Here is an 11,703-nt window from a genome sequence, read left to right as displayed (position 1 = left end):
CGTAGTGATCTCCTAGAGGCACACCACTGGCGTGTGTTAAGTGTTTCATGAACACGGCAACATAGAAATCACGACTCATAGGGAAAGCTGTACAACCTCTGCAGAGTGTAAAATCTGATATATCAGCCGCGCCCGCGGTTATGGGACACTTGGATCCTCACATGATTAGTTGGTTCTGGTTATGATTAGTTGGTTTTGGTTATGGTTTTGGTTGTAGTACAGGGAATACTAGATGATTATGGTGGTTAAACTCAGATGATAGTTGTTGGGTCATTTGTGTTACATTCACTTAACAATTGTTCAATGCTTTTCAATTATATTACTGTTTCTTTACTTGTATTCACGCAAATATACCATATGTTATCCTATTCTTGTAGAAAGATTGCATGTCATTACTTTACCACACTTGCTGAGTACTCCATGTGCTCACCCTTGCTATCTCCCACAATACATATGCTGCTCAGTGGAAGACTTTGAATATTTCCAAGACGACGACCTGATGTTCTAGGAGCATGTCTTCAGATCGGTGCTTGTGGAGTGCTTTGTCGCTGATGTTTTTGTCCTGCTGCTATCGTTTAGTTTGCTATCGTTTAGGCAATAAAGTTGTTTAGTTTAAGTCTTTAATGTAAGAGTTGAACGATTGTAAGTTAAAGTATTGGTACTGTTATCTTCACTTATGATGTCCTTATGTGTGATGAATTTCCTGAGCACACATAAGCTGTACTTGGTTTGTCCATTAGAACCGGTTGTGACACTTAGACTAACCTTTGAAAGTGCCTAGAGGGGGGGGGGTGAATAGGTTTTTCTGAAAATTAAAACTAAAACAGCGGATTAAAACTGTCGGATACTCCGGTGAAGGTCGGATACTCTGGTCTGGTCTATACAAGAAATAAAGAACAACTATGAATTAAAATGAGCAGCTAGAATCTAAAGGTGAAGCTATGTCTACTAGACATCACAAAGCTAAAACAACAGTTAAAACTAGCAAGATGATCACTAAGGCAACTTATATGTAAATTCTCAAATTCACACGATTAAGTAAATTGCACAAATAAGAACGCAAGGGATTATCCCGGAGTTCGGCCACCTCACAAAGAAGTGCCTACGTCTCCGTTGAGGAGCTCACAAAGAGCCGGGTCTTTTCCAACCCTATCCTCTTCTAGCGATCACAAAGATCAAGCTAGAATTTCCTTACTCAATTTGAAGTCGATTACAAACTTCTCGTGGCACTCCACAAAGATTGGGTGCTCTACGAGCGACGCCTTGCCGTTACTGTTCTGTCAGACATGACTGGAGTATCCGGTGAACACCGGAGTATCCGGTCCTAAATCCAAAAACGGCGACAGAACGGTCACAGAACGTGTCAGAACTAGCCATTACAATTCTGTTAAGTTACCGGAGTCTCCGGTGAACACCGGAGTCTCCGGTCCTGACAGGGCTATCAAAAAGACTAAGTCCGGAGACTTTCCAGACTCTCGGGCTTCTCCAGGTATCGGAGTATCCGGTGAACACCGGAGACTCCGGTCCTTTTATCAAAAAGAATAAATGTTAACTGAGACACCCCTGCCGGAGTCTCCCTCAGAGACTCCGGTTAAAACAATTTCTCCTACTGGAGTATCCGGTGAACACCGGAGACTCCAGTCTTTTTAAATAAAAATAAAGGCCTAACCGATCGACCTCTGGCGGAGTCTCCCTCGGAGACTCCGGCCTTAAAACTCACCAACTAGCAGAGTATCCGGTGAACACCGGAGACTCCGGTCTTTTTCTACAAAAATAAAGCGGAACCGAGCACCCTCTGCCGGAGTCTATCTTGGAGACTCCGAACTAAATACTGAGTACCGGAGTATCCAGTGAACACCGGAGACTCCGGACTCAGTGAACTTTGCAAAACAAACCTGGTGTCTGTGGGTGAGTGTGTCTCTCAACTTATTGGTTCTAAAGGATATCTTGAGCATTGAGACACTAATCAAGCAATCAAATACAACCCTCTTAATAGAGCGGCTATCCTAGACTCAATTTCAAAAATAAAAGAATTTAAATCCTATTGAGTACTCCTAGTTGCTTCTACTTTCTTTTCGAAGGGTGTCAAACGTCATATGTCTTCTCAATTTAGACTTAGACCTGTTCATGACTTAGATACACATATTAGATCCTTAATCGTTTTGTCATCAATAAGCCAAAACCCACTTAGGGGGCCTAGATGCACTTTCAATCTCCCCCTTTTTGGTGATTGATGACAACACGATTAAAGCTTACAAAAAGATATTTGAAACAGGATTTTGAATTCTAGAAGATATGGTGAGCTCCCCCTAAATATGTGCATTGATTTAAGATTGAGTTATACTCAAATGCACATATTCAAGATTTAAATTTGCAAGAGCTCCCCAGGATCCGTGGGATGCAATATTAAGTAGACAAGATGCATATGGCAAGATATGAATCACACTTAATTTAAGAAATACGACAAGCATCACACTAACATGAGGAGTCTTACAAATTCAAATGGAGCACATAGTTCATCACACACACAATAGAGTCCAAATGTCCAACAGCGATGAAATAGAATACATAGCTAGAAAAGAAAGAAACTAAGGAAACTAAGAATCGGATAACTCTCTCTCCCCCCTTTGGCATCAAGCACCAAAAAGAGAGAGAACCTAATCGCTGCTGGCTTCTTCGTCGTTGTCGGCGTCGTCATCATCATCACTTCCATCATTGTCGTTGCCAGGAGATGAGCTCGTTGCAGGAACAGCGTCGGAGGAGTCATCTTGAGCTTGAGCTCGAGAGCTCTCGGCATCTGCTTGGGCTTCATCATACCATGCCCATGGATTTTCAAATTCAACGGGTGCACTTTCCGCTTCATCCGAAGCGATAGGTGAGCAAGGTGGCTGAAGGTTCATGAAGGCATACATAGTTTTCTGACGCTTCTCCATTTTCTTCAAACGAACACTTTGCTCCTTGATCTGTGTAGCATTATGAGTGCACACATTGAAAATAGCTTTGAGAGCACTTTTGATAAAAGATGACCCTCGAGGAGGAGCACGTCTCAAGGCAATCTTCCTTGAGCTTGGTGGAGCATGAGGAGGTGATGGCGAGGGAGATGGAGCTTGGATGTTAAGGGGTCTCATCCGATAGGGTTCATGTTTTATCTCCTTCACAAAGGTTTTATTGGATACTCGCTCGATGATAGACATGATATATGGAGCGTATCCACAACTCTTGATGGGCGATTTGGATGTGAACACAATTTCCTCCCAAAGAAAATACGCCACACTGAAAGGAACATGATCGTTGGACATGACGGCGAGGAGATTCCTAGAGATGCTCTGCACAGTAGTCGCATCCCCGCTCTTTGGTGCCAAAGTGAGTCGAAACAAGGAGTTCAAGCAACGGTGGAATGGTCTCATTCCTGTAAGTTTTCCAAATTCGACTCGTCCATGGTTAAGATACATGAACCCAAGCTCTTCCAAGGTAAGTTGATTCTCGTTATGGATTTGATCCTTGTGTGTGTCTCGAGTATCAAAATGGAAATGATGAGAAAATCCTCTGAAGCTTATTTTGTACTGAACTCCCTCTGTCATCCAATGCATAAAGGGATTCTCCGATCCCTCAAACCAAACGGTGGCATAGAATTGTGCGATGACTTCCTCGCACCAATCATACTTGAATGCCATTATGTTCTTGACCTTCTTGCTCTCACATGCAGCGATGACTTCATTAAACACTTGGTCATTTTTCTGCGCCATGTAGTTCCAATCAATCCACTGCATATGTGTAATCGGCTTCTTCTTTGATAGGATCACCGTTTCATAAAAATCTGCTTGGAAGTCATTCCAAAAGCGATGATCCGTGACATTCTTCTCATAGTCATACGGGTTGTTCAATCTCTCATTGACCACCCTGGATGCATGCCTCATGTAATTCATTGTTTGTTTCGGAGTGTCAAAGATAGAGGCAATCCTTAGGGGTCTATGGAGTTTCAAAGGTCCAATCACATTATCAGCTTCCTCTTCTTCCTCATCCTCTTCATCAGCTTCATTGGACTTAGAACTGTTTTCCGTGGCGATGCATTTGCCTCTCTCTTCTCGAGAAGGCATCCTACCTCTTCCCCTTCCTGCTGTCACTCGGGCTAAACCCTTTCCACGACCACTTTCGCGGCCCCTCATGGCTTGACTCTTGGTCCTACACAGAGTGACAACGTCTCTTTGAGAATCTTCAGCAAATGTCCCTTCTTCTATGTGAATTCCTCTTCTGGTGGCCACTTTGCGGACTCTCTCACCGCTCGCATGCCCACTCCCGCTATCCTCTGAATGGGCCGGTGCTCTCGCCTCTTGAGCACGAGGATCACTCTTCTGTTTCTTCTTCCTCTCAAACGTGTGACCCTTCACAAAGCGATCTCCGGCCATAGAAAATTACCTGAGAGAGATAGAAGGAATAAGGAGGATAAGAAGAAACACTAATTAATAGATTGCTGCTGAAAAACAGGCAGACACCAGAGTATCCGGTGACAACCGGATACTCCGGTCAGCCCGAGAAAATCCCTAAAACCTAGGGTTTTGGAAGATTTGGCCGACAAGAGTTGAATCCGGTTTAGGAACAAGTTCTAGGAAGTATATGGAGCTATTCTACCAAGGAAAATCGATCCTAGATGAGGGCATTGATATATCGGGAAGATTTGGGAAAAAGTACCTTTTGGAGCAAAAATACTCCGGAGATTTTGATTAATAGAGTTTTCCGGAGATTCCGACCTTGAATCCAAGTGAGGAATGATGAAAATCTTGAAGTTCCTTGGTTGTTCCTCAAAAATCACCGGAGAGACTAAGTTTGGGAGAGAGGAGTTGAGAATAGATGAGTTCGAGGAACTGTTCGGGCAGAGGGGTATATAAGAAATCTGGAGACCCCGGAGACTCCGGTGAAGACCGGAGACTCCAGTTTTGATACTTTACCGAAGACTCCGGTGAAGACTGGACTATCCGGTAACTGGAACCTGGACAGGAATCAGCTGGAAAAGTGAACAGTGTTAGGTCCGGATACTCCGGTGAACACCGGACATTCTGGCACCTGGAACTGTTACAGAATAGATTGAAGGCTGAAATTTGGGGAGAAATTTTTCGGGTGAAGGCCGTTGGACATAAAAGACTAATTTGCTAAATGTGATCAGCCAACAAGCAACATTATATAACTATGATCACAAATTGCAAATTATGATCGAGAGATCAAAGAACCAAATAATTTTGAGAAATTCACTCAAAAATGTAGTTTTCGCAAACTCCTAGCTAAGAAAACTACAAATCTATAACAAGCAAATGTATGAAACAGTTCAAACCACGTTTCGAGAATCTAGGATATTTAATTCACTTCTCAACTCGCAAAACCTTTTGCTCGTCTAGTGGCTTAGTGAGGATATCGGCTAGTTGTCTTTCCGTTCTCACATGGCGAATATCGATATCCCCTTTTGTTGCATGGTCTCTCAAGAAGTAATGTCTAATGTCTATGTGCTTGGTTCTTGAGTGTTGTACGGGATTGCCTATTTTGATGGCACTCTCATTATCACACAAAAGTGGAATTTTGGATGTTTTGTGGCCATAATCTCTTAGTGTTTGCCTCATCCATAGGAGTTGAGCACAAAAAGCTCCCGCGGCAACATATTCAGCTTCGGCGGTGGATAGGGTTACGGAGTTTTGTTTCTTGGACGACCAAGACACTAAGGACCTACCCAAGAATTGGCAAGTCCCCGAAGTGCTTTTTCTATCTACTTTGCAACCGGCATAGTCAGAATCCGAATAGCCGATGAGGTCGAAGGATGACCCTTTAGGATACCATAAGCCAAGGTAAGGTGTATGAACTAAATATCGAAGAATCCTCTTAACAGCCATTAAATGACACTCTTTTGGAGCGGCTTGAAATCTTGCACACATGCACATACTAAGCATGATATCGGGCCTAGATGCACAAAGATAAAGCAAAGAACCTATCATGGAGTGATATACCTTTTGATCCACGCTTTTTCCTTCTCCATTGGGATCAAGATGTCCATTAGTTTGCATAGGTGTCTTGATCGGTTTGGCATTCTCCATGTCAAACTTCTTGAGTATGTCTTTGATATACTTTGTTTGGTAAATGAAGGTTCCTTCCTTGAGTTGTTTGATTTGAAATCCGAGAAAGAACTTCAATTCCCCCATCATAGACATCGCAAATCTTCTTGTCATGATCCTACTAAAGTCTTTGTTGATTAGTAGAACCAAATATAATGTCATCGACATATATTTGGCAAACAAATAAATTATCAACATTCTTGATAAAGAGAGTAGAGTCGGCTTTGCCTATTTCAAAGCCCTTTTTGACAAGAAAATTCCTAAAGCATTCATACCATGCTCTAGGAGCTTGCTTTAGCCCATAGAGCGCCTTATGGAGTTTGTAAACATGTGCGGGATGCTTGGGATCTTCAAAGCCGGTCGGTTGCTCCACATACACCAATTCAGAGATTGGTCCATTAAGAAATGCACTCTTCACGTTCATTTGATATAGCTTGAAATCATGGTGAGTAGCATAGGCTAATAATATACGAATTGACTCAAGCCTAACTACGGGAGCATAAGTCTCACAAAAATCCAAACCTTCGATTTGAGTGAACCCTTAAGCAACCAATCGTGCTTTGTTCCTTGTTACTATCCCATTTTCATCTTGTTTGTTGCGGAAGACCCATTTTGTGCCAATCACATTTTGCTTTGGCCTTTCCACCAAGGACCAAACTTTATTTCTTTTGAAGTTATTCAATTCTTCTTGCATGGCCATCACCCAATCCGGATCATCAAGACCTTCTTCTACCTTCAAAGGCTCCAAAGAGGAAACAAAAGAGTAAAATTCACAAAAATTTACAATTCTTGAACGAGTAGTTACCCCCTTTTGTATATCACCAAGTATGTTGTCTATGGGGTGATCTCTTTGGATGCTTTGATGAACGCGTGGGTGTGGTACTTGAAATTGATGTTGAATATCTCCCACTTTATCATCCAAAAAGTTATTTGAGTCTTCATAGTCTTGATTTTGATCTTGTGGTCGTTTGTCACCTTGATCTTGAGTTGATGTTGATGGTTCCACTTGCATTGATGAAGATGGTTGACTTGATCATTTTGAGTCTCTTATAGCTTTTGTTGCTCTAAAGGTTTGATTTCACCAATTGCCATCTTCTTGATTGCTTCGCTTGGTATTTCTTCATCACCTAGCACATTAGGATCAACTTGCTCCACTTGGGAGCCATTAGATTCATCAAATGTCACGTCTCTCGCAATTTCAACGCAACCAGTGGTTTTATTGAAAATACGGTAGGCGTAGGCATTTGATCCATAACCAAGCATAAAACCTTCATCTATTTTTGGAGCAAATTTAGAACTTCTTGCCTTCTTATTTAAAATAAAGTATTTGCTACCAAAAACTTTAAAGTAGGAAACGTTTGGTTTGTTACCGGTTAGAAGCTCATATGCGATCTTGTTCAATATCTTGTGTAGATACAACCGGTTGATAGCATGGCATGCGGTGTTGATTGCTTCCGCCCAAAATTGATCCGATACCTTGCATTCATCAAGCATTGTTCTAGTGGACTCAATTAGAGTCCTATTTTTCCTCTCGACCACTCCATTTTGTTGAGGGGAGTAAGGAGCCGAGAATTCATGCTTGATTCCCTCTTCATCAAGAAACTCTTCAACTTGTATATTCTTGAACTCACTTCCATTGTCGTTTCTCACTCTCTTGATCTTCACTTCGAACTCATTTTGGGCTCTTCTTACAAACTTCTTGAAAATAGCTTATGTTTCGCTTCTGTCATGCAAGAAGAATACCCAAGTGAAACGTGAAAAGTCATCAACAATAACTAAACCATATTTGTTACCTCCAATACTTATGTAGGCAATCGGCCCAAATAAGCCCATGTGGAGGAGTTCCAATGGTCTTGTAGTTGTCATCACATTTTTAACGGGATGAGATGCTCCAATTTGCTTTCCCGTTTGACAAGCACTACAAATTCTATTTTTCTCAAAAGAAACATTTGTTAGTCCTAGGATGTGTTCGTCTTTTTGAAGTTTAGATAAATTCCTCATGCCAATATGAGCTAGTTAGCGGTGCCAAAGCCAACCCATGATAAACTTAGCCATCAAGCAAGTTTTAGGCTTCACTTCATCCGTTGAAAAATCAACAAGATAAAGTTTACCCTTCAACTAACCGGTGAAAGCTATTGAGGCGTCTTCCCTTCTAGAGACAATAACACCCTCATTGGTAAAAATACAATTATAACCTATCTCGCATAATTGAGACACGGATAACAAATTATAATTAAGAGATTTGACTAACAAGACATTTGAAATAGAATGATCATTTGAGATGGCGATTTTACCTAGGCCTATTACCTCTCCTTTTCCATTATTGCCAAAAATGATGTTTTCATGAGGTCCTCCATTTTCTTCAAAAGAGGAAAACATACTCTTTTCTCCGGTCATGTGATTTGTACATCCACTATCAATGACCCAACTTGATCCACCGGAGGAGTATGCCTACAAAAGAAAGTTATGCCTTTATTTTAGGTACCCAAATTTGTTTGGGTCCTTTAGCATTAGTCATAAGCATTTTTGATATCCACACATTCCTTTTAACAATTCTATCTCTTGTGCGGGGATCAACATAGAGAGCAACCACTTTACCACAGTGGTATCTCTTGAACATATATGAGGCATAGAGTGAGCATTGAGGAGCATGAGCCTTTGGTTGTCTTGTTTGAGCCGTGTGATCAACTTGCTTGCCTCCTTTGACAAACTTGAGGTATTCCACTTCATTCAATAGCACACGACCATTTGGTTTGCTCGTGTATTGGTCAAATCCAAGACCTCTCTTTAGCTTGTTATCCTTGGCTTGGATGGTCTTGTAAAGTGCATCTTTTGATTTATAGGTTTTGATGCATCTATATTTGACCAAGGCATTTAGCCTCTTATTCTCCTTTTGTAATGCTTGCAAGGATTCAACATTAGTCGTATAAGCATTTATATCAAAATTGAAACAACGAGAGCATCTATTGCTAGTAGATGCACTAGATAGTAAATTAGCTTCATTAGAGTTGGATGAGCCTTTCTTAAGGATATCAATTTGTGTTTCAAGAGTTTCATAATTTTTATCCAAACAAGATAATTTCTCTTGAAGCAAGAAATTGTTACTCTTAAGGTCGGCAATTGAGGAATTGGCCAAATCATAGTCATTTGACAATTTCTCAACTTTCTCCTTCTCTTTAGCAAAGAGCTCCTCGAGTTCAAGGTTTCTCTCCTTTTCAAGGATGAGCAAGTCCTCTTGTCTCTCGAGGGTCTCCTCATGACTATCTATTGTATCCATTAGCTCCTTTATTTTAGCCATGATATTTTTATTCAAACCTTTAAACAAGCTATCACAATCACTATCATATTCACTATCGCTATCTAAAAGCTTGGATTGAGATTTTACCTTGCGGCTTTTAGCCATGAAGCACTTTGGGGAGTCGTCATCATCATCACTCATTAAGAGTGATTTTCTTGGTGTTGGCTCATGGATGGCAATGATGGCGACTCCTTCATCATCAGAGTTGGAGTCAGAGTTTGAATCCCACTCTTCTCTAATGTGTGCTTGGCCTGAATACTTCTTCTTGTATATCATATTTTTGTCCTTCTTGTATGGCTTGATCTTATTGTCTTCTTTGTCCTTTCCTTTCTTCTTGTTCGGACAATCGGCTATGAAGTGACCAACTTCGCCACATTCATAGCATGCCCTTCTTGATGTTCTCTTCTTGGGCATGTCTCTCTTGTATTTTGAGGAGCCTCCCTTTCTCATTAACTTCTTGAATCTTTTCACAAAGAAGGTCATTTCTTCATCTTCAGAGCTTTCCTCTTCACTTGTACTTGATTCTTGAGCTTGCTTGCTTTTGCTTGTCTTGAATGCAACCTCCTTGTTCTTGGAGGTTGAGCTTTGTTTGGCATGAATCTTCACTTCATTTGCTTCTTCTTCCATGAGCTCATGATCAAGGATCCTTCCAAGCACATCGCTTGGTGTAAGCCTTTTGTAGTCCCTTCTCTCTCGGAGGAGTCACCAAAGTGGGGTTTCTATGAGCAAATGCTCTAAGCAATCTCTTTACCACTTTGTGATCATCAATGTCCTCACTCCCGAGCCCTCTTAGCTTGTTCACAAGCACCATTATTCAATCATACATGGCTTGAGGAGTTTCATGATCTTCCATCACAAATCTTCGTAGCTTGCCCTCAAGTAGCTCTATCTTGGATTCTCTTACGCTTGTTGTCCCTTCATGAGCAACTTGAAGAGTATCCCAAATTTGCTTGGCTTCTTCAAGTCCATCCACTTTATTGAATTCTTCCGGACTCAAGGCACTAAGCAATTCACTTGTGGCTTGAGCATTGCGGTGCATATTTTGTTCTTCACTTGAGGTGAGCTCTTGATCTTCCTCCGATAACTCAAATCCTGTGCAAACAATCTTCCAAATACTAGGATGAAGAGAGATTAAATGCATTTTCATTTTGTGCCTCCAAGCGGCATAATGTGTACCATCGAAAAATGGTGCACGCCCGGAAGGCACGGAGATATAGTTGCTTGAAGAATTTAACCGATCATAATTGAAAGGAATTTCACTTCCCTTTCCTTTACCATTTCCGTCATCATTCTTCGATGGATCATCTTTAAAACCCCTCGGACTTCCGGATGTCGACATTATAATTTTCTCCAAACGGTGAAGCCTTGTAGGAGGTTAGACTGTGATACCAATTGAAAGTGCCTAGAGGGGGGTGAATAGGCTTTTCTGAAAATTAAAACTAAAACAACGGATTAAAACCGTCGGATACTCTGGTGAAGGTCGGATACTCCGGTCTGGTCTGGAGTATCCGGTCTAGTCCGGAGTCTCCGGTCTATACAGGAAATCAAGAACAACTATGAATTAAAGCGAGCAGCTAGAATCTAAAGGTGAAGCTATGTCTACTAGATATCACAAAGCTAAAACAACAGTTAAAACTAGCAAGATGATCACTAAGGCAACTTATATGTAAATTCTCAAATTCACACGATTAAGTAAATTGCACAAATAAGAACGCAAGGGATTATCCCGGAGTTCGGCCACCTCACAAAGAAGTGCCTACATCTCCGTTGAGGAGCTCACAAAGAGCCGGGTCTTTTGCAACCCTATCCTCTTCTAGCGACCACAAAGATCAAGCTAGAATTTCCTTACTCAATTTGAAGTCGATTACAAACTTCTCGTGGCACTCCACAAAGATTGGGCGCTCTACGGGCGACACCTTGCCGTCTAGAAGCACAAAGCTTCAAAAGTAAAGATCACAGTGAATGCTCGAGGAAGAACTCTCAATGCTCAAGTGGCTTAATCTCACTCCAAACTCAAACTCACTAAATTTTGCAAAACTTAGCACTAGAAGTGGTTGGAGGGATTTTGAATGCTCTTAGAATGCTCAACGAGTCTAGAGTTCACCAGCAACAGCAAGCATTTAATGCCAAGAGGTGTGGGAGTATATATAGCCCTCTCACAAAAACTAGCCATTATTGTTCTGTCAGACATGACTGGAGTATCCGGTGAACACCAGAGTATTCGGTCCCAAATCCAAAAACGGCGTCAGAACGGTCACAGAACGTGTCAGAACTAGCTGTTACAATTCTGTTAAGTTACCGGAGTCTCCG

This window comes from Phragmites australis, chromosome 6 (assembly GCF_958298935.1).
Source record: "Phragmites australis chromosome 6, lpPhrAust1.1, whole genome shotgun sequence".
NCBI classification, from domain to species: Eukaryota; Viridiplantae; Streptophyta; class Magnoliopsida; order Poales; family Poaceae; genus Phragmites; species Phragmites australis.
Note: the sequence above shows the minus strand (reverse complement) of the source record.